Genomic DNA, 24,521 nt, shown 5'->3' on the forward strand with positions numbered 1-24,521 from the left:
CTAGAAAGAAAGGTCCTGGGTAGCCATCTTGTAAGAAAGGGCAACTAGGGAATTTGTCTTGAATCTGCACTTGCGTGAAAAGAACACTGTGGCTAATACGTATTGATTTGAAGTCACTTGAGGCCGATGGAAATCAAGAAGAGCTAACACGCTTCTGAGCCCACTGTCCCACTCCAGTGACTTAAAAGGAGGAACAGTGAAAGGAACCATAGATGGAGGGGATGGATGGACTGCTGCATGGTACCTTGGAGGGGGCGTTCAACTGAGCGATAAGTTCATATTGATATTGGAAGAAGGATAAAGCAGGTATTGCAAGGGAAACAGACAGGCCTGACAAGGCCCAACATGACCAGCTTATCTCTGGCCCCAGTGTGAAGGAAAAAGCAGGAAGCCACGGTTGGCTGGCAGTGAGAAACAAGCCACTTGCGAGTTGCCTGCGTTACTGAGCCTGACAAGAACGGTCTCAGAGACAGATGGCTGTCCTGTGCAGCTGAGAGAGATCTGAGCAATACTGGGGCAAAAAGACAACTAAGGGCATTTTGGCAAAGTGCAAGTCAATCGTGAGGGAAGAAAGCAACACCTCTGGGAAATATGTTGTTTTATTATTCTAAGTGGGGTTGAGACAGGGAACTTAAAGCAACTTTTCTTCATATCTCATTTTCTTTACAAAATCTACCTTCTTCCCCATCAATATATTTTGGTTATAATCAGTAAATAAAAATATCTTGGATTTTCTGTGGTCTCATTGTCTCCTAAAAAAATGAAGCATCTTTCCTGTAGATTCAATTAAACACACACACACACACACACACACACACACACACACACACACACACACATTTAATTGAAGTTCTGAAACCATTTGGCGCAAAGTTAAACAGGAGGTGAGAGGGCCTGAGGCTTATTCTCATTTGCATGCTGCCACTGCTCACCATTACAAGAACCTGCTTCACACCTTCCTCAGGAAGTATCTTTATTCCTGCTGACAGGAGGATTAATGGCTGTACTCAGAAGAAAATCAACTGTCAGAAAAAGTTTACCTTTTGCAGTTGTCCTCCACTTCTTTGTGCCATGTAAGCTTTTTTTTTTGCTGAATTAAATGGTGTGTTGTCCAAGGTTCTTCATGGGAGAGCCCGGAACCTGCCAGATGAAGCAGAGGGGATTAATTAAAGGGTGTAGGTAGTCTAGTTCACAGAATCTTTGGAGGGCCGAGGAAACAGACTGCCTGAGCTTCCAGAAATAGCTGCATGTCCACACTGTGCAATGGGCTACAGATATTCTGCTGCTCTGCCACTACTGTAGCTGCCAACACCAGAACCATTTCTATTCATGTATATATTTATTCACTTATGGTGAGCGAAGTAGATAGCTGAAATTCTTGTCTCTCCAAACAACAACCCCAGTAACAGCCACTATGGTCCATTGTAGAATTTCTATGAAATGGATACAATCTCATATTAAGAGCTCTGAAGAGAGACTAAGGAATCATTTTGAATGCTGACTTAATGTAGCCATGTAGACACATAGGTGTAGCCTTGTCAACATCAGGACACCTTCTGAGACTATAGCATTTCACATGGTTTGCAATCCCATTAAGCACATAGCTTGCGCCAAACTAACCGAAGGTAACTATGTGGCATCAGGGCTCATGGATTATAAAGTGGATTGTACAAATCTGTCTGGAGCGAGACGCAAGGGAGTTGTGGGTTCTGTGGCACCAGCTGTAGCTTTTCCTCATACTCCAAAACCATAAGAGCCCTGGACACCTACCAAATTACACGTAACACTTGTACAGACTTTTTGGAGTCTATGACTCAAGGTTAGCAGCCATTGTCTTAGAAGAACAATATACATCCATTCCTATTCAAGGGGATACAAAAATTATTTTTAGAAATATTGTTTAATATGGTCATACCCTTTTCTTGAGAGATAAAAGTAAAAAAAATAATAATACAAAATCCAGAAGAAAAGTTCTATGTGAAACTTATTCCTGAAGATGCTATTTGTTTCAGGCATTTAACCTCAATATCATTAGGCTGAAATAACAATTAGTTACCTATTCCAGACAAATGTACTGATATAACTTGGATTTAATTAAAATGGAGTCTATTTTTAACTAATCATAAATATACAGAGGGCTTCTTAAGGACTCGGAAAATATGGTCTATATCTTTAAGGAACTTGACTTCTTTGTAGGAAAATAAGACTAATATACAAAATATTATTAGCAGAAAAGACACACAGTAAATGGTAGTTCATACTGTGGGAGCCAGAGATAACTCACATGCAAAATTTGGCATTATAAGGCACATTCAGGTTGTAAATTAAAATACAATTTATTACATTTAGTTTTTTAAAGACTAGCATTTTATCTCATAGGACATCATGTTTCCAAATAAGATGCATTCAGTGTTGACTTAATGAATATTTAGGCATTACTCTCATGGTATAAATACATTTCTAATGTTGAAAAATAAGGATAGGAGAGAAGAGAGTTCAATCACATATCATGGTCAGTATGACTGTATCAATTTCCAGGAACCTCATTAAATATGGTCTTCAAGTACAGACTTTGATCTCAAAAATGATACCCCCCCATAAGTCTCCATCTGATGAACTGACATCATATGAATATTTTTGTACATCTGAACAAAGATACATGGTCCTGTTCAAAGATTTAAAAGTGTAATGCAGGTATAAATACAGTTGCTTTTATAGGTGGACATTCCATTGTGTTATACATGTGTTCTTACAAATTTTTGTCTACTAGGAAGTATAAATTATATTACATTAAAAAAATAACATGACCTCTTGGGTATTCAAAGTAGTCTTTGCAATTTCAAATAATTTCCCACTAATTCAAATCCATCTTAAATTTTGATTTTGTTCACTTTTCTTAGAGAGATGGCTCTATAAAGAAAATTTCATAAGTGCTATTCTGGCTTTGTGGGTACATGAGTTTCTTATCCTATCTAATAAAAGAGAAACATGCAAATTGAGCGTCCCTCCACTACATCCACAAGCCATGCCCACCAGCCAATCAGGAGCGAGTATGCAAATTAACCCAACAAATATGGCAGCGGCCAAGAGCTAGAGAGAGCAGGAGGCTTGGGTTGCCCCTGGTGATGGAGGAAGCCAAACTTTCTGCCCACCCTGGCCTGCCCTGGCTTCCACTCAAGGCTACAAAGTTTCAATTATAGAATATAAATAAATCCTTACAAAAATGGCGGCAGCCACGGAGCTGGAGCCAGCTGGAGGCTTGGGTTGCCCCTGGCGATGGAGGAAGACAAGCTTTCTGCCCTGGCCAGCCCTGGCCTCCACTCAAGACTACAAAGTTTCAATTATAGAAGATAAATAAATCCCAGATACCAGGGCCTCCGCTTGTGTCGCCAGGGGGTGTGGCCAGCCTGCAAACCACCACAGGCCCCTCGTCCAGGCCACCCTATGCCCCAAGTGAACCCCCACCCTGATCCGGAACACCCTTCAGGGCAAACCAGCTGGCCCCCACCCATGCACCAGGCCTCTATCCTATCTAATAAAAGAGTAATATGCAAATTGACCATCACTCCAACACACAAGATGGCTGCCCCCATGTGGTCAAAGATGGCTACCCCCATGTGGACACAAGATGGCCACCACAAGATGGCCAGCAGGGGAGGGCAGTTGGGAGGGACCAGGCCTGCAAGGGAGGGCAGTTGTGGGCGATCAGGCCAGGAAGGGAGAGCAGTTGTGGGGGGGACCAGGCCTGCAAGGGAGGGCAGTTGGGGGCAATCAAGTCTGCAGGGAAGAACAATTAGGGGTGACCAGGCCAGCAGAGGAGGGAAGTTGGGGGCGACCAGGCCTGCAGGGAAGGGCAGTTGGGGGGGTGGACCCAGGCCTGCAGGGGAGAGCAGTTGGGACCAGGCCTGCAGGGGAGGGCAGTTGGGGGGGTGGCGAACCAGGCCTGCAGGAAAGGGCAGTTAGGGGTGACCATGCCTGCAGGGGAGGGCAGTTAGGGGTGACCAGGCAGGCAGGGGAGGGCAGTTAGGAGTGACCAGGCTGGCAGGGGAGGGCAGTTAGGGGCAATCAGGCTGGCAGGGGAGCAGTTAGGCATCATTCAGGCTGTCATGGGAGTGGTTTGGGGGTGATCAGGCTGGCAGGCAGAAGCAGTTAGGGGCAATCAGGAAGGCAGGCATGTGAGCGGTTGGGAGCCAGCAGTCCTGGATTGTGAGAGGGATGTCCGACTGCCCGTTTAGGCCCGATCCAGGTAGGATCGGGCCTAAACGGGCAGTCGGACATCCCTCGAGGGGTCCGAGATTGGAGAGGGTGCAGGCTGGGCTGAGGGATACGCCCCTCCCTGTGCACAAATTTCATGTACTGGGTGTCTAGTTGCTACTATAACAAATTATGAAAAATTTAGTGGCTTAAAAAAACACACATTTATTACCTTATATTTCTGGAAGTCAGAAGTGCAAAATCAGCATCAGTGGGCTAGAATCAAGTTGTTGGCAGGACTCCATCCCTTCTGGTACCTCTAGGGGAAAATCTGATTCCTTGCTTTTTCTAGCTTCTAGAAGCATCCCGCATGCCTTGGCTCATGACCCTCACTCTCACCACTCCTTCTGTTATCTAACCCTCCTACCTTCTTCTCATAAGGAACCTTGTAATTACATTGGGGCCATCTGGATAATTCAGGATAATCTCCCCATCTCAAGAGCTTAATTTAATTACATCTGCCAATTCCCTTTTGCCATGAAAGGTAACATATTCATAAGCTCCTGGGAGGGGATTAGGATATGGACATATTAAGGGGGGCATTATTCAGGCTACCAAAGTTGGAACCACCAACCATTTATGACCTTGGTCTTTTTCTGATAGAAATGTGCTACATACATTAACAACAGTTCTGACCTTGATTATTCTGTGTCAATATAAGATTGTGGATCCTTTCTTTTTCTTGCTACACGGATTTGTAAATGACTATGCAGTGGCAGCATTTTCTAGGATATACATGGGTAAGAGCCACCTTCTCCTTGCAATAGTGGGTAGATAAAAAAATGGAGAAATGATGATGTTGCCTAAAGCTTAGAAATACTGGTAGGGTATTTAAAAATGGTTTTAAAAAATGCTTAGAGATAATAATTTTATTTACTAGACTGTATCGGCCCCTTATTCTTTAAATAATTAAGAGGTGACAGTCCATGGCATTCCACAACCTCTCTTATGAACTATATTCACCTGAGGTGACAAGTTACTGAGAGAAGAATAGACTATCAATAATGGTTTTATATTTTTAAAACAATAATTTTCTCTTTGTCCAGACAGAAGCAACATGCTGTGCAAAATTATATATCATGTAGCAACAGCTGAGAAGTCAACATATATCATTATCAATGCTGCCTTTATAAAGGCAAAAAATTACCATATCTAACAATAATTTATAGTTTAATAGAGAGAAAGGAAAACAGAGAAAGAAACCAACTTATTCTTATAAATGGTTGGTTTAACATATAGTGAACAAATTGATGTATAAATTGACTTTGATGAATGTTTGTGTTAAGTGTGGTTATTTATTATGGGTTCCATTATATAAATTAGATGCAAAATTATAACAAATGTTCTTTATTAATCTTACCTTCTCTGGGGCTAGAGAATGACGCAAGGCAATTATCTTTCATGGACTTCAGCATCATTAGTGCCGATGTGCTGAGGAGGGCAGACAAGTTCTAATAATACACAGAAAAGAGAAATGTGTCTCTTCTTTATTTCTTGCATGGAGAGATGTCATTTCTCAATACAGTTCCTTCATTTACAATTAAATCCCTGAAGTTGCTAGTTGCTGGTATTTTTGCAGTAACAGCAGCTGTAGGTGTAAGAAATATCTTACATATTATGTTCATTATGGTGTGACATTTGAAATTTAAACAGATGGCATATAGATCCTGGTCCTGAGAAATTTCAAATTTACCCAAAATGGCACAGGTGCTTTCAGGCCACATTTGGTGACTCGGTAAGATCTTCAAGCATTTGCTCTATGTCCAGTGACAGATTGCAGAACTGTCTTACTGTTTTTCTCTTCAACGTGGGATATAAATAACTGGAAGATAGTAGCTTTCTGGAAAAGAAAAGGAAATATTTCTTCCAAGAACACTTTTATGGCCCAATGCTCAACCAGAATCAAAGAGTTATCCCAGTAGATGACCAGGAGTCACCTCTTATTTATAAGGGTCCGTTTTTAAAGTTATGAGTCTTTCAGCTTCCTGCTTCTCTTCTTCCTCTCCCCTGTAGACATGTTCTCACCTTTTCGGCTTTCTTTACATCCCTAAAAGGGAAAAAAACAAAAAGAAAGAATAGTAAATCATTCTGTTAATTATATATCTTTGACTGAGGATTGAAGGTGGGGTTAAATGGGGTGTTTGAGGAGGTACTTATAAGTCATGATTATATAAAAGAATATAAGAAACATAGCAGCACAAATGTATAGTTTGGAGAAGTTATAGTCAGATGGTATGACTGAATTTTTCATTACTGAATATTTATTGAGCACCAGTGACATGTGAGTCCCTGAGCTAGGTACTGGGTACTAAAGATGAGGGGATGGAGAGAGAGAAAGTCTATTGCATCAGTCATGCTAACCAGCAGAATAGTACTCATCTTGATACTAATTGTTCATCACTGAATGCTTATAAAATTTATATATTAGAATTAGGTTCAGCAATCAAAGAAAATATCCAGTAAATTACACAAGTTAGAGGTTATTTTATTTATTTATTTTTCTATAAGGTGAATATCCATATAGGTTACCCAATGCTTATATGAGGCTCCTTCTATCTTGGTACTTCTATGTAGTACCAAGACTGCCCTCTTTTCCTAAATTCACTTCAAGTTGCAAGATGGTTGCATCAGATCCAGATCTTATGTCTGCATTTGAGTCAGCAGAACAAGGAATGGGAAGGAGAAAAACATGCTCCTTCTCCCTTTAAGTATATTTGCTAGAATTTTACAACTTCCATGTGCACATAATTGGACAGATCTAACCCTAAGAGAGGCCAAGAAATGGAGTCTTAATTCCAACTGGTCACATGCCCAACTAAATATTGTGTATTCTGGGACTTGCATTTTGCTTAGGCTGTAGAATGCTGTAAAGAGCACCCACTCCTCCTGCATTTACAAAAATAACAACTACAGCAGCAGAAGGAACAGCAGCAGAAATGCTAAACAATCTGAAAATCCATAACTTTTCTCAATCCATGCAGGAAATTAATGATTACCAACCTAACAGAAATATAAAGAAAGCCATTCAAGAAGAGTTAGGACATGAGCACTTGCTTACATGGGACAGATGCTATCTGTCACAAGTGGAAATTCAACTTGCTAGTAATTACTCAATGAATTGCTATAGGCCAACATAAGGGGGAAAAGAATGTAGTAGAGAACTTGCACTTATCACAGGCTTTTCTGCGAAGGACCAGGTGCTCACACAAAATATCAGCAAGAGTCCTAAAAATGTGTCCCTTGTGATACAGGCCCTGGAGTAGCAAGGGCAATGGGGTGGAAGCACAGATAATTTTCCCTTATATCTTCTGTGAAATAAGAGGTTTAAACTATTGGAGGGAGGGAAACAACTTCATATCCCTAGTCCACTGTGAAAACTTCTCAAAGAAGTTTGATGCCAGGGGAAGGGAACAAAACAAAACCCTCCACACCTAAGCGAGGAATAGGAGAAATACCTGCTGGGCCCAAACCTATAGTTAGGAGTGGGGAAGAATCACTGAGGAAGACCCAAGACTCAGGAACACCGTGCCTGCCTACAACTGAGACTTAAAACAACAGAGAATGCCACCAACCCACTCACCAGGCTAATGAGCATTGAGTAACAACTGCCAGTGGTTTACTGCTTGAAGATGGGAAAAAGCATGCAGAAAGACCCCTTCTGAGGCATAGATTAAAGGGAAGACCAAAATGAGGGTGAAAGAGACTTTTAAGAAAATCTCTCTGGCAAACCAGTCCACATGATTTAAAGCCTATGTTATACTGACAGTAATCATTGCAATAACTCTAAAATCCATCTAAACTCATGACAATAATGACCCAATCATTCCCACCACACACAGACACATACAACTTCACACTAAGCCTAGAAGAAGAGATGTGTTCATTTATGTTTTTTATTTTTATAAAAATATTTTTATTGATTTCAGAAAGGAAGGGAGAGGGAGAGAGAGATAGAAACATCAATGATAAGAGAGAACCACTGATTGGTTGCCTCCTGAACAACCCCTACTGGGGATTGAGCCCACAACCCGGGCATGCGACCTGGATTGGAATAGAACCCGGGACCCTTCAGTCCCCAGGCCAATACTATTCACTGAGTCAAGCCAATTAGGGCAAGATATGTCCATTTATATGCCTAAACATTTTCTTTTTACCTCAGATTCTCCTGTCCTACACAAGATGGCCAATTCCAACAAAAATTTATGAGGCATACAAAAACACATATAAAAACAACCTACCATAAGAGACAAAGCAATCGACAGAATCAGACTCAGATATGCACAGATGTGGATGTACCAATAGAGAATTTATATCATCAATAGAGTAAAAGTTCTAAAGAAAATGGTGAATAACATGGCAGATCAGATGAATAATTGAGAAGAGATAAAAATATAGAAGTAGATAAGCTAGATATGTAAAGCAGAGTGACAAAGAATGCCTTCAATGTGCCTATCAGTAGATTCAATATAGCTGAGTAGAGAAATAGTGAACTTGAGCTTAAAGGTGAGCCAGTATAAATTAATCAAACTAAAACACAAAGAGAAAAATGGAGAGAGAGAGAAAGAGAGAGGAAACAGTACAGGAAATATTTTAAAAATACTGGTTGAGAATTTTCCAAAATTTATGACATACATAAAATGACAGATCCAAGAAGTTCAACTGAGAGGACATCAAGCAAGATATATACAAAAATAAACTAACAAATAAGCAACTAGATGAACAAAAACATGTAGGAACATTATATTAAAACTATTGAAAATCAGATATAAAAGATACTATATATACAGGGAAAAAATAGAATTACAGGCTTCTCATTAGAAACTATTCAAACCAGAAGTGACGAAGGTACAAAAAATTTGTCAACTCAGAATTCTGTATGTGAATTCTATATGAAATATTTTTGAAAATAAATAAGAAATAGACTTTCCTCAAACAAAATATGAGAAAATTAATAGCAAAATTATAAACACTAAAATAAGTATTAAAGGAAAAATTTCAGGTAGAAATAATATGCTACCCAATAAAACTGAGCTCTACACAAAGAAAGAAAGTATACTGAAAATGCATTATATGTAGTTAAACATAAATATCAGTTTGTCTTATTTTTAAATTGGTCATAAAAGAGAAATGACTGTCTAAAGTAAAATAATAACAATGTATTGTGTGTTTATAGCACATCTAAAAGTAAAGCATATGACAACAATAGCACAGAAAATAACAATAGCACAATTTGGCTCAGTGGATAGAGTGTTGGTCTGCGTACTGAAGAGTCTTGGGTTAGATTCTGGTCAAGGGCACATGCCAGGCTTGTGGGCTCGATCCCCAATAGGGGGCGTGCAGGAGGCAGCTAATCAATGATTCTCTCATCATTGATACTTTTCTCTCTCCCTCTCTTTCCTCTCTGAAATCAATAAAAGTATATATTTTTTTAAAAAAGTAAGTTATTGAGACTATACTGTTATGAGGGCCTTTTACTATTGTGAAGTGCTAATAAATTATTTGATGTAGAAGTTCTAGATCAATCACCAAAATATTTAAAAGGAGTATAAACAATAAGCTAATAGTGGTGATATAATAGAATAATTATAAAATGAAAAGAGATCAGCCAAAGAACTTATATGAAAATATGCAAAACCCATGGACACAAACAATAGTGTGGTGAAGGCTGGGGCAGCATTTGGGGGCGGCTAGAAGGGTCAATGGGGAAAAAACAGGGATACATGTAATACTTTCAACAATAAAGATTAAAAAAAATTAAACAAAAATTAAAAAGAAGGCAGAAAATGAGGGGAAAGGAACAAAGAACAAATGGAACAAATAGAAAATAGATCATATTCTTTAATCCAAACATATAAATAATTACATTAAATATAAGCTGTCTAAAAACACCAATAGAAAGACAAAAAATTATACTGGATTAAAAAAATTAAATTCCAATTATATGATATCTATAATAAATCAATTCATTTATAAAAACATAGGTTAAAAGTAAAAAAAGATGAAAAAAGATATATCATGTAAATATTAATAAAAAAGTAGCTATATTACTATCACCAGAGAAAGAAATATTATTTAGAATAAATATTATTTATTATCTTCCATGATTATAAAGGAGTAAATACTTCAAAAAGAACTTAATATTTAAATACCCAATAACAAAGCTACAAAATACATAAGGTAAAAACTGAAAGAAAAGAAAAATATAAATCCAGAATTACAAGTAGATAGAAAATGAGTAAGGATATTGTTGATCCAAAAAACACTATCAACCAATTTTATCTAATTGACTTTTCTAGGAAATTCCACCCAATTACAGCGGAATATATGTTCTTTTCAAGTGCACATGAAACAGTCTTCAAAATAGACCATATTCTGTACTATAAAACAAACCTCAACAAATTTAAAGGATTGAAATTATTCAAAGTATAGTTTCAGACCATAACAGAATTACCTAGAAATCAATAAGAGAAGACAATCTAGAAAATCACAAAATATGTGTAAATTAACTCACTTCTAAATATTAGGTATTCCATTGCTATTGAAAGAGAGAAAATGAAATATTGGGAGACAACATGTAGTCTCTTCTAGATACAGACATATAAATACAGTGATTATGCAGACAGAGTGACTCCATGTTAGGTCACTGGAACAAAAATATTGAATGTAGTTGTTATAGACTGAATGTTGTGTCCCCCAAAATTCATAGCTTGAAACCACCTAATTTGGAGGTGGGGGCTTTAGGTGGTAATTGGGTTTAGATCAGGTCATGAGTCTGAGACCCAAAGGATGGGATTAGTGCTCCTATAAAAAGAGAAAGAAACCAGAGCTCGCTGTCTCTCTCCACTACGTGAGCACAGGGCAAGATGACAGCTGCTGCAAAGCCAGGAAGCAAGTTCTCACCAGGATCCCAATTACCCCGCACCTCCATCATAGATTTCCCAGCCGCCAGAACTGGGGGAAATAAATGTCTGCTGGTTATGCCACCCAGTCTACGGTAATTTGTGATAGCCGCCTGAATTGACTAATTTATTTATATGACTGAGTTGGAGGACATCTACACCTAAGTTTTATTCAGCCCATCAAACCATGTATATCCTTTCACCAAGATGCTGACCTTCTTAGCCATGTGTTGCTCTTTCTGCTTCTTGGCTCAGTTTTTCAAGATTTTGGCTCCTTAATCTACAGGGTGGGACAAATGTGAGGTTATAGTTATGAGTACACAAAACGAAGTTTATTCTTATATGAGTTATTAATTATTGTATTATTTTCCATAAAAACAATTTTTAAATATATTTTATTGATTTTTTTAGAGAGGAAGGGAGAGGGATAGAGAGAAACATCGATGAGAGAGAAACATCGATCAGCTGCCTCTTGCACACTCCCCACTGGGGATTTGCCCGCAACCAAGGTACATGCCCTTGACCAGAATCGAACCTGGGACCTTTGAGTCCACAGGCCGACGCTCTATCCGCTGAGCCAAACCAGTTAGGGCCATAAAAACAATTTTGTCCCACCCTGAATCTATTCCTTTTCTGCCTCTCATAGTGTTGACTCAGTCCTCTTTTGTGAGGCAAGGGTTTTGAAGGGCAATTGAAACAGGCTGCCACATAGCTAACAACCCTAACTAATTCAATAACACTATCTAGAAAATGACCTCTGCCATTTGTATGAGAAATTCCTTATACAAAAGAGTCAAAAAGGCTGACTGGTAGGGCAGACAAAGCAATGTGAGCTTTTCATTGTTTCTCTAGTTAGGCTAAAAATGCACATGTAAGGGACACAATGACATGCACCAAGCTCAATAGATCCTTAAGCATAAAAGCTCTACATGTATTTTTTCATCCATCCAGCATTTGGTTTATTTCTCTAGCCCTACCCAAGCTCCTGCACACTCTCCCTCAGTAATTATGATTCTCTTGTCAAAATCAGTGCAGTACCATTTGTACACTTTTATCTTGACTTAATCTCTAAATATCTTGATAATCAAACATGTTCTTTTGACAAAAGCAATTTCATCTAATTCTACTGTATTGATAGATTCTACTTTTATCAAGAAAATATAATGTCTACAATATCCCTAAATATGCTTGAGCACATAATTATAACTTTCCTTTTCAAAACCTCTAACCAAATTCATGTCATTATTTAACCCAAGATCTGTGCATTATCCAGCACACTACATTTCCTTTCCAACTAGTACTGCCTATCATATGAGTAATATCTTTCTCTCCTATTAGATTATAAACTCTACTAGAGGCCCGGTGCACAAAATTTGTGCATGGGGGCAGGGGGGGGTCTGTCCCTCAGCCCAGCCTGCACCCTCTCTAATCTGGGACCCCTCGAGGGCAGTCGGACATCCCTCTCACAATCCAGGACTGCTGGCTCCCAACCGCTTGCCTGCCTGCCTGCCTGATTGCCCCTAACCACGTCCGCCTGCCAGCCTGATCACCCCCTAACCACTCCCATGCCAGCCTGATTGATGCCTAACTGCTCCCCTGCTGGCCCCATTGCCCCTAACTGCCCTCCCTTGCTGGCTTGGTCACCCCTAACTGTCCTCCTCTGCAGGCCTGGTCCCCCCCAACTGCCCTCTCTTTCAGTCCTGGTCACCCCCAACTGCCCTCCCCTGCAGGCCTGATTGCCCACAACTGCCCTCCCCTGTCGGCCATCTTGTGGTGACCATCTTGTGTCCACATGGGGACGGCCATCTTGTGTGTTGGAGTGATGGTCAATTTGCATATTACCTCTTTATTAGATAGGATAAGGGCATGCATAGTCACTTTAATATTTTGTTCATTTTATCCCCTGCACCTGGCACACTGGCCCAGTAAATACCTGTTGCATAATTGATTGAATGAATGAATGCATGCATGCAGGATATGTCTCACTCAAGCCTCTCTCTCTCTCTCTCTCTCTCTCTCTCTCTCTCTCTCTCTCTCTCTCCGCTTACACACACACACACACACACACACACACACACACACACACTCTTATTCATATGGGAGCCTCAGACTTCTTTGCTCATAGACATGTACCAGCCTTTCTCCAGCAGCATTTGACACAGTTATCTCATCATATTCATCAGACATGCCCATGCTTATTAGCTTCAGGGCATACTTACAAAGCAATGTAGCACAAAAGGCCATCCCTGCCATGATAGTTTATTGCAAGACAGAGGGAATAAAATAAAGCAGGCATCTAGTGCTACATATACACAAGCTAATACAAACAAACGTTCTAAACCTCTGTGGCATCATTGTGACAGCAGTGTCTTGAAGGAACTCCTCTGGTTCTAATTCCTGTCAGAGGCAATGAATGCCTATGGTGTGTGTGCTGTAATGTTGCTGGGAAGAACTAGGCTAGTTCTTTGAAACTGTCACCATGCACATGGCAGGTGACTCTTCCCAAAGGTGAACATTGTCAGCAAGCAAATTCTCTGCTTTAGTTCGGGGACCTGGACTTTGGCTATCACACTATTATTACAAAAACATTATCACTAAACCATCACATGGCCAAAACAATGTATTTTAAGAGGAATTCAGAGTCCCACATCCAGCTGCTCATGTTATACATGACTAGGTTCTGATAGCCACAGAGGTCCTTCCTTTGGCTTTCCTGTGTCTTTGGGTGAGGCGCTCACAGGGGGTATTTCAATGCTCCTTCGGCCATTCATCGCCCATCACTTGACTCTGTCTACTTCAAAGTTTTCTTTAAAGTAAAAAAAAAAAAAGACATGGTTGGGTATAAAGAGAAGGCAAGAAAGATTAATAGCTGGACTGCAAAACTGAGCCAAGGTTGACCCATCTCCAGAGAGGAATAAAGAAGGGTCACTCTGCAAAGTGTACAAGGTGGCAGACTATGACATCCTCCAAGCCTTCTCATTTGCAGGAATTAGAGGAAACCCTTTTGGCGAAATACTTGATCATTCTCTTCTGTGAGGTAGAACCCTCCTGCAGTGAGATGACACCATTTAAACCTACACATTTCATTTTTCTCTTCTGTACAGAGATATGATAGTCATGGAATAGGGAGAGGGCAGTAGCAAGAACAGCGAGGATGAAAGAGAGTGGCTTAGATACAAAAAGCTCAGTTGGCTATGGGAATGTTCAGGAAACGTGCAGTCATCTTTTATCTCTTAATGTTCCCCAAGGACAGGAGATGCCAATCTGCAGGTCAGTCCTCACACCTCACAGAATGCACCCTTCTCTGACAGATGTATGCATGTACCAGGATTGCCAGTGTTTGGGGCATAGGATCATCCTAGCAGACACTTATTCTGATATGAATAGGCCTGACTTGCTCTTTATTTTTGTTCACATTTTATTATGAATTTCACTGTGGCAGAACAAAGGATGAACGTGGGCTTCTGGGCATTGACAGGCAGTGGCCCATTTATTTCTAGTGTCAGTGTTTTCCTGAGCCCCAGTGGAAACGTGGTAATCTTGATACCTGTCTGGTATTGGCATTTAGACAAGAGCCTGATTCTTGCTCAATTTATAGTACCTCTAGTCATTTGGGAGGCTTATTCTAATGCAAGGTCATGCAGTATGTTTGTGTTCTCTTGACGTTGAATTTTTATGCCAGCTGAGCTTCATTTCAGAATTCGAAGCAATGGTTAAAACAAACTTTACTTTTATTTTAGCACAAATTTTGTACCCAGAGTTATCAAGTACCTTTGATTAGTTTTGAAAGAGAATGGTTTCAAACTCATCATCTTGTTACCCTGGATGTATGGGTTCTATGCTCAGCCACACATTAATTTGCTGGTGTTAGGGAAAACAGAAGCCCAAGTGAACTGTATCTCAACCTCCTGGATGTCTTGGAAAAAAATGTTTTTAATGTTTCTCACTTTGCACACCCTCCTGCTTTGAGCCTTCTTCCATCATCTCCTTTACTCTTCTCTTCTCCACCATGATTAAGCTCACATTACCTTCTGACTCAGTCAGTGTGACAATAACCACCCTAAATCACTGGCATTCTTCAAACACCTTGTTCATCTTTACGGAATTAGCCACCCACTGCCTCTGCATGTCCCACCCATATTCTCCTTGCACTGCCTTAATTTACTGGAAGTCTTAATTTCTATTTATTTTCCTTTAACAAAATTGTTTTGTACATGTTGTCCAACCCCTTTGTATGAGATCCTCCTTCTGTGAGGTAAAGGCCAAGTAGAGAAGAGAAGATGGCAGCCTGCTTTGGGAACCTGTGATTGAAAGACAGCTATTCTTGCCCAAATGTCCAGTGCATAAAACCAGGAAACAACGGTTAAAGCCCATCTCAAAGGAAATGCCAAGAGTCAAGTTGGTGATGGATGGCCAAAAGTTACTCAGAGCAAGGGAGCTAGACCTGTGGAATGACAGAGATGAGCAGTCACAGAGTATGAAAAGGACAGGATGCAAGTCAGACTCAGTGAATGGGAATCCATAGAGAATCCTCATTGGAGGGCGGCTGCAGCATGCTATTGGGTTTTCATGAACATCTAGAAGGGTATTATTCTGGATTGATTTTTATGATTTTTCATTGATATTTTCATTGATTAATGGAATCTACCTGTAAAATGAGTGGCAGTGAATTTAATCTGTCCTTTCCACTTCAGTGAAATGCTAGATAAATGAAATCACATTAGACTGGTGAGTTTAATCAGGATCTATAAACATTTAAGAAAAAAAAGTAGGAGGAGGAGGAGAAAAAAGAGCACAGTAGCACAGTTCTTTTTAGAGGCCTAGAAAGAAGTCTGTGGGCACATGGACATCAGAAAATATAAGTAAATAAAATTTGCTCTATGTTATCCAGTCTCATTCTCTCTCTCTCTCTCTCTCTCTCTCTCTCTCTCTCTCTCTCTCTCTCTCTCTCTCTCTCTCTCTCTCTCTCCTCCCTGCCCAAACCAGATTGCTTTGTCCTCGGTCAGATGTTGAGACCTGTACAGTGACCCACAGGTTAACTCTGGAAGGGGTTCCTCCCACCTGCTCCATCCAAGGGAGCTGTTGGGATCACAGAAGGCCTTCAGCTATGAGTGTACTTGATCCTCAGCCCTGAAGAGGAACTATTCCAATGCTTTTTCTTCCATACAGGGACCTATTCATTTAAGCAGCAGCAGCCAAATCTAAAGGTTTAAAAAAAGCAGCCATTTTCATATCCAATATTCAATATCTACTTTAATTAAAATGGGTATCTATTTAAATTATTTAAAGAAGAGAGCTCTTTGATCATGAGTGCTCATCTCCAAAGACTGAAGACAGCAGAACTCAGCCTCCCCAAATCCTAATTAAAGGTGATAGCCTGAATTAGCATGTAACTACTTGCTATGTTTATCACATCACTAGTAAAAGTAGTTTCAATGTTCTTATTTTTTTCTTAAAGAGATTGCTCCCTCAAAGCAAACAGTCAGACTCGCCCTTCCCAGAAATGGCTGGTGGGTCTTGTTGCTGTCTGGATGATTCCTGGGAGATATAAATGGTGATAATTATTGGGAAATGATGAAGGAAACACTTCGGAGTTTCCCAGGCATTTTTAGACTCTTTCTCATTCTAATCTTTGCTTGAAAACTGATTATTTGATATTTGATGTTACTCACTTATATCTAAAACAGCTGAACAGCTCTTGTTAACTAGGCAGCATTGTAACCTCCCCAGAAATCAATGGTTCTTTGCTTCAACTGCCCAGCTTTTCTTCTGGTAACAGGCTCTACCCTCTGGCCACATGAACCAAATCAGAGCAACATCCTTCTGGACAGAATGGTTAAAACAGGCCATGATATCAGAGTAGGTTGCTTCCTATGAATATTTTTTAATTGCATTGCCAGAGAAGTGCCCATTTGTCTATAATTTGGTGGCTAAAAGGAACCGAGCCAAGAGCAGCAGAAAGTCATATTCCTTCTGCTTTAGAGAAGTTACATATTTTAAGAAGCTACGATGTAGAGACAGAATCATAACTGTACTTGAGGCCCTAGTTCCAGATGTCCCAAAGGCCAGCTGCCCCTGCTCTTTCTATAGTTTGATTACATGAACCAGTAGAATTCTCTTTTGTTTAAGCAAATTTACTTTTTGTCTCTTGCAACCTAAGATTCCTAACTAAGTCAGTGACCTCAAATATAAAAGTGTCTTCCCCTCCAGCTGTATGTATGACATTTGAATTGTTTCATTTTCTCTAGTATGTCAGCTGAAAATGGTATACTGCTGCAAGTATAGTATCTTGGTATTTTTTTCGTGCTTCATATTCCTACTGCCTTCCTCTAGAAGTGGTAGTTGGGGTAGAGGTTTATAGTGTTTAAGTAGGGCCTGAGTTTTAAGCACCCTCTGAAAAATAAAATCTCTCTTTGTTCATGGAATAGACATTACCCATGCCTTTCCTATACCCTCTGACATTACTGTTTTGGTGTGCTCCAGACTTTTTGAATGCCAGTATCTGCCTTTGTGTGCTTAAAGGCGTCTTCAAGCACTGTAGAGAGCCCCTCTTCCCCTGTACACACAGGCTGGATGTTCCAGAGAATTAACAATCTCAGGAGCAAGCTTCAACCAATGACAATCAGGAGATGTATAAAACACTACAGGTTGTCATCTCTCAGATAGTATAAAAACTTGGAGCAATATTTTGGTAATTTCTTAGTGCTTCCCCACAATATTGACCTCCGGTTGCCCACTCTAGAGGGTTTGTCTTAATAATACAGTACTCTAATTATTGTCTTCCATCCCATCCATGTTCCTATTTCTCCTAAGTAAAAAAAAAACTTGCACTTAAATCCTGGTTTAGAATCTGCTGCTGGGAAAATCCACCTAAGACAACACTTGAGAACCATAAATAAAGAGTATGTTGTCCAATGAATGTGGTTTGAAATTCTCAGGATAGGGATCTGAAACTTACTACTCTAAAACCAAGACATTTTCAGAAAATAAGGTGATAAAAATAGTTTTGTACCAGAAATAGTTTTGTACCTTACTTATGTGGTCTAATAATTTTTGACAAGGGTACCAAGACAATTCAACAGAGAAAGAATAGTTTTTTCAACAAATTATGCTGGGTCAAGTAGATATCCACATACAAAAGGAACAAAATGAAATTGTACTCATACCATTATATAGAAATTAATTCAAATGGATCATGACCTAATGTAAGGGTTAAAACTATAAAACACTTGGGAAAAAAATAGGTATAAATCTTTGTGACTTTTGATGAAATAATGGCTTTTTAGATATGACACCAAAATCACAAATGAACTATCCTATCTAATAAAAGAGTAATATGCAAATTGACCGTACCTTCGCCACACCACAAGCCATGCCCACCAGCCAATCAGGAGCGAGTATGCAAATTAACCCAACTAAGACAGCTGTGGCCACAGAGCAAGCAGGAGGCTTGGGTTTCCCTGGCAATGGAGGAAGCCAAGCTTCCCGCACACCCTGGCTGGCCGTGGACTCCACTCAAGGCTACAAAGTTTCAATTATAAAAGATAAATAAATCCCAGATACTAGGGCCTCCGCTTGGGTAGCCAGGGGGCGTGGCTGGCCTGCAAATCACCACAGGCCCCTCGCCTAGGCTGCCTCATGCCCCAAGGGAACCCCCACCCTGATCCAGGACACCCTTCAGGGCAAATCAGCCAGCCCCCACCTGTGCACCAGGCCTCTATCCTATCTAATAAAAGAGTAATATGTAAATTGACCATCACTCCAACACACAAGATGGCTGCCGCTATGTGGTCAAAGATCCTGCCCCCATGTGTACAAGATGGCTGCCACAAGATGGCCAGCAGGGAAGGAACCAGATCTTCAAGGGAGGGCAGTTGTGGGCGATCAGGCCAGCAGGGGAGGGAAGTTGGGAGGGACCAGGCCAACAAGGGAGGGCAGTTGGGGGCAATCAAGCCTGCAGGGGAGGGCAGTTAGGGGTGACCTGGCTGGCAGAGGAGGGAAGTTGGGGGCAACTGGGCCTGCAGAGAAGGGCAGCTGGGGGGGGGGGGACCCAGGCCTGCAGGGGAGGGCAGTTAGGGGCAATCAGGCTGGAAGAGGAGTGGTTAGGGGGTGATCAGGCTGGCAGGTAGAAGCAGTTAGGGGCAATCAGGAAGGCAGGCAGATGAGCCATTGGGAGCCAGCAGTCCTGGATTGTGAGAGTGATGTCCGACTGTCCGTTTAGATGGAGCACACCAAAACAGTAATGTTAGTGCTTAAAACGGGCAGTCAGATATCCCTCGAGGGGTCCCAGATTGGAGAGGGTGCAGGCTGGGCTGAGGGACACCCCCTTCCCTGTGCACAAATTTCGTGAACCAGGCCTCTAGTGTGTGTGTGTGTGTGTGTGTGTGTGTGTGTGTGTGTGTAAGCCCAAGTGAAACATTCGACCATTCGACCGGTAACTATGGCACACACTGACCACCAGGGGGCAGACACTCAATGCACAGGCATGGAAACATGGAACAGAATGACAAATCTTAGAGGGAAGGGGGGAGTGTGGGAAGAGATTAACCAAAGATCTTATATGCATACTAGAGGCCCAGTGCATGGATTTGTGCACCGGTGGGGTCCCTCAGCCTGGCCTGCAGGGATTGGACTGAAACCGGCAGTCTAACATCCGCTGAGGGGTCCAGGATTGCAAGAGGGCACAGGCCAGGCCGAGGGACCCCACCAGTGCATGAATTTGTGCACTGGGCCTCTAGTATAATATAAAATAGTTAAATTGGTCTTCATCGAAATTAAAAAACAAAAAAACTTTTGTGCTCCAAAGGCTATCAGCAAGAAAGTGAAAAGACAGCCCACTGAAAGGGACAGAATATTTTCAAATCACATACCTGATAAGGAACTTACTTTTAGCCAGAGTTTATAAACAATTCTTATAACCCAAAAATAAAATGACAACCCAATTTAAAAAATGGGCAAAGGATTTAATAGATATTTCTCCAAAGAAGATATACAAATGATCAATAAACATATGATCATTAGTTATTAAGGAAATGAAAGTGAGAACCACAATGAGATACCTCTTCCTACCCACTAAGATCATTATCATCAAGAACATGAATAATAAATGTGATGGCAAGGATGTAGAAAAATTGAAACCTTTATACATTGTTGATGGAAATAGAAAATGGTGTAGTCACTTTGGAAAATAGTTTGCCATTTTCTTAAAAAGTTAAACCTAGAGTTTATATATGACCCAGCAATTCTATTTCTAGGTGTGTACTTAAGAAAATATAAACATATGTCCACACAAAAAATTTTACACAATTGTCCATAACAACATTATCTACATTAGCCCCCAAATGGAAACAACCTAAATGTCTATCAACTGATAAGTGGATAACAAAAAGTGGTATAGGGAATATTATTTTGTAATATACTAGTAAAAGGAATGGAGTACTGATGCATGTGATAATATGGATAAACCTTAAAAACTTATAAGATGAAAGAAGCCAGACATAAAAGGCCCAAACTATATGATTCCATTTATATTAAATATCCAGCATTGAGTCAGAAAGTAGACTAGTGGTTGCCAAGGACTGAGAGGAAGGCAAATGGGAAGAGAACTCTAACGGTATGAGATTTCTTCATGGCTATTAAAATATTGTGCAATTAGACAGTGATGATGGTTGCACAACACTGAGGATATTCTAATGACCACTGAATTGTACATTTTAAAAGGGTACATTTTATGGTTATGTGAATTATATCTCAACAAAGCTGTTATTAAAAATAAAACAACAACAAACCCATTAGTTTGGGTTTTACAAATCCAAAAGCAAATTCAGGAAAGGAGGGTTTTTATTTTTAAATTTATTTGCTTATTTATTGTTTTAAATGGCAAATCATAAAAAAATAATTATTTAGATAGAGGTCTGAGAAATCATGTAGATAAATGATTAGCTGTTGATCAGATTTTTTTTTTTCCCACCAGAGAAGCTACCTAAATGAGTTAAATTTTTTGAAGACACTGCAAGGTAATTCTGTGGGAAAAGGGGTTCCTAGCTCTGCATTCAACCTGTAACACTAGAACTAAGCTAAGAAAACCTGGGTTTCAAATCCTATCACTGTCATTTAGTGGTTACAGGCAAGTTAGTTGGCATCTCTAAAATGCAATTTACTAATTTATTCAGTGATAATAATTATTCTGGTTTCAGATTGGTTTGCATGAGTGTCTGATGAACAGATACCATGTGCAGGACATGTGGCACTAGAGCCAACAGTGATAGAAGACAGATAAATCCTCTCCCTTTATAGAGCTTACATTCTGGGAAAGAAGACAGACAAGTAAAGTAAATAAGATAATTTCCCTCTGTGGAAAGTGCTGTAAGGGGAAGTAACAGGATATGCAATAATGAGTGACGGTGAGGAATGATTGTAGACCAGATGGTCCAGTAAAGATGATATTTGAGAAAAGGACAGAAAAATAAGAAACCAGCTATACAAAGACATCCAGAAAATGTTGTAGGCAAAGAGCACTTTGAGTACCAAGACTATAAGAGACAAGAGAGAAGGTTATAGAAAAAGAAGGCATGAGGCATGTGAAGATCAACCAGGCCAGAGCATAGAGATGGATGTTGAGGTAGGCACAGGCCAAGATTCACTGTAAGGAGGAAATTGGATCATATAAGGGGAATGCTTAGCCTCCATGTTTAGCAAACAGTGCTAATTATTTCTAGGACACAATGACTTGATTTCTCTTAAGGATAAAACAGAGAGGGTGATATGGCTGCGACATCCTTCTCCATGCAGACAACCAGAGATGACCAGCAGTCCTGCACCCCCTCTCCTCCTTCTCTACTCTGTGTTTTCCTCCCAGAAACATCGACTCCAGCAAAAGAGGAGGGGAGCAAGTAGGAAATGTTCTGACCTCCCTACCAGCAGCTTCTTCGGTGGGTGTACTTTGTGCCATTCTGTGTAAAATGTATATTTCTTTTTCAATTAAAATTGATCAGCATGACTAATACTAAAGGGCCTGGTGCTTTAAATCCACTAAGAGTTAGCATGTGGGCTGTGTGGGAAGCTGAAACATAACCACAGAAGCACTCACAAAACTGCCTTTGATGCTACAGAAAAAGTCCCAGGAAACGTGGTGCGGGGAGCTCAGGTAAGAAGGCAATCTGCTCCTGTATCTTTGCATGTTTCTTGTTGCTACTTGTGATGATGGGCTGCTCTCACCAAAAGGAACAATTATACTCTATGAATCTCAATTGGCATGCTATTATCTCAAAAAGGACGTATAATCTACAAAGGCTTGGGCATTAGGTGAGGGGACAGTGACATGGGTTCATAAATGTAAAATGAAAAGCTCCCTTTTATTTCCTTATATCTAACATACTGGAGGAAAATTTGCTTTTCCAGCTGCTATCCATACTTCTCCAAGGGAAGATGCATTCAGTAATTTCTTGTGTCTGCTGAGGTTGTGAATTTGGACAGAAAGCTACTATGCTGGCTTTGTAATCTCTTGTAATTTAACTTTCCATGAACTGCAAGAAAACAGAAACAAATCTACATATTATTGTGTGTTTGGGGAAATGGGATTATGAACAGGGGAGGAGGCAATGAGGAAGAGGGTGTATTAATTTGATTCATAGCCATGCAAAGAAATGCATGATACAAGGCTTGGTAAACCCTAATTCGTTTAAAAAATGAATCTGAAGTAATTCTTCTGTGGTGTATACTGAATCTAGAACTGAGGCTAGCCAACTATGAATACTTTATGAAGTTGTATTTTAATCATATTAATTTATTAACACCCGAAAATGCATACGTGACCATAGTTTCTAAGAAATATACTCCTCTTACCATCTTTGGTTTGGTATTATAACTATGTTTCATCATAGCATATTAGTGTTAATTTTATAGACTGAATTTCTAATATGACTTGAAGATGCAATTGTGCTAGTTATATTTCATTCTGTGTCTAGCTGTATGTATTAAATTTGCTGGTATAGAAGGATTTTTAAAAATTCTATGTGAATGAAAATACTTGGTGAAAGGGCTGTTTTCAAGTGATGCTTAGGTAAATGAAGGTAGAGATAATCTTACTAAGTATTATCCAATCTAGTTTCAGTCTCCCTATCTATAGAAGCAACTGTAAGACACAAATACCAACTCTGCAATCACAAATGATTAATGGATCCACTTCATCCTTAACTGAAAGTGGTCCATGGCATGACCCATGAGCACACAATGGTAACGCAGCTCTGGGCTCTATTTAAATTATGAGAAGCATCTCACTGATCTGCCATATCCTCAAAGTGACCTTTCTTGTGACTCATATTTGAAACAACTTAGGAAAACTGTTCCATATGTCAAACTTTATTTCATTCAATTTTCTCCTGGTTGAAAATTGACACTAAATATGTTTTGTCTTTCAGAGCAGTTTCCTTTGGGAGCCAAAGGCCTGATGATGTATAATCCTTCCTGAAGGTTTTATGGCAGGGCTTCACAAAGCAAACATTTTTTTCCCCTTATTTTATATCACCCTGACAAACAGAAATGCTGAGCCATTTAATTACAGAGACTGCCTGACACATCCAGAGAGTCAAATATTCTGGTGGCATCTAGCTGAAGGGGAAATATGCACTGAATTCCCAGAGTTACTTGTCAAGACAATGACACCAAGGAAATTAATAAATGATCTGGTGGGCTCAACAGTGGATGCTATGGTGCACCAGAGTGGTCCCCATGGCTCTGTGTCAGCACTATTAGCCTTGCAGCATCACATCCTGGGATGGTGATACTTTGACATCAGGCCGAGCAGCGAGGACAGGATGAGCACAGGTCAGAAGAACAAAGGTCAAGCCCATATGTCATGAGCTGGTCTGTGCTTTACAGAAACTCCCAGAATTAGAAATTGCACTCTTAATTCCCAAACTAATTCACAGAAAGAATCTGTACAGATACAATTGAATATCTCTCCTTTAAACTCTAGGATCTGAGACAATCCCAATACCATGCATGAGTGCACTAAGACACTACTATGTCCTGTAGTGTTTCAAAGAGCCAACACATAGTCAGAATGTGTCAGGTTACCTTTCTTTAATGGCCTTTCTTCCCTTTGGAACAGTTAATCCCTGTGATAATTTCCAGTCGCCTTTATAGCAATAACTGAAAGTATAAAAATCACTCTCTTAGAAGAGTTTTTCTTGGCCAGCTTTAAATTTTTCTTTCTTTTGTTAATTATACAGTAAAAAGAGAAAGGAAAGAAAAAGTACATCTACTACTAGGCAGGCATTATTCTCAGCACCGGGACTGACCAGCGGAAAAGATATACAAGGTCATAGTATCTAAGACGATTACATTCAAATTGAAAGTTGTGAGACA

General features: G+C 40.0%; 1 protein-coding gene across 1 annotated transcript in view; it reads left to right on the forward strand.

The window, feature by feature from the left end:
• TMEM232 (transmembrane protein 232) overlaps positions 1-23,583 on the forward strand; it is a 206,965-nt gene extending 183,382 nt beyond the window's left edge. The window contains exon 15 of the transcript XR_013814773.1: positions 23,573-23,583. The gene's annotated coding sequence lies outside the window, so the exon portion shown is untranslated. The remainder of the gene's footprint in view (positions 1-23,572) is intronic.
• Positions 23,584-24,521: the final 938 nt, after the last annotated feature.

The sequence above is a fragment of the Cnephaeus nilssonii genome, assembly GCF_951640355.1.
Source record: "Cnephaeus nilssonii genome assembly, chromosome: 2".
Classification (NCBI taxonomy): domain Eukaryota; kingdom Metazoa; phylum Chordata; class Mammalia; order Chiroptera; family Vespertilionidae; genus Cnephaeus; species Cnephaeus nilssonii.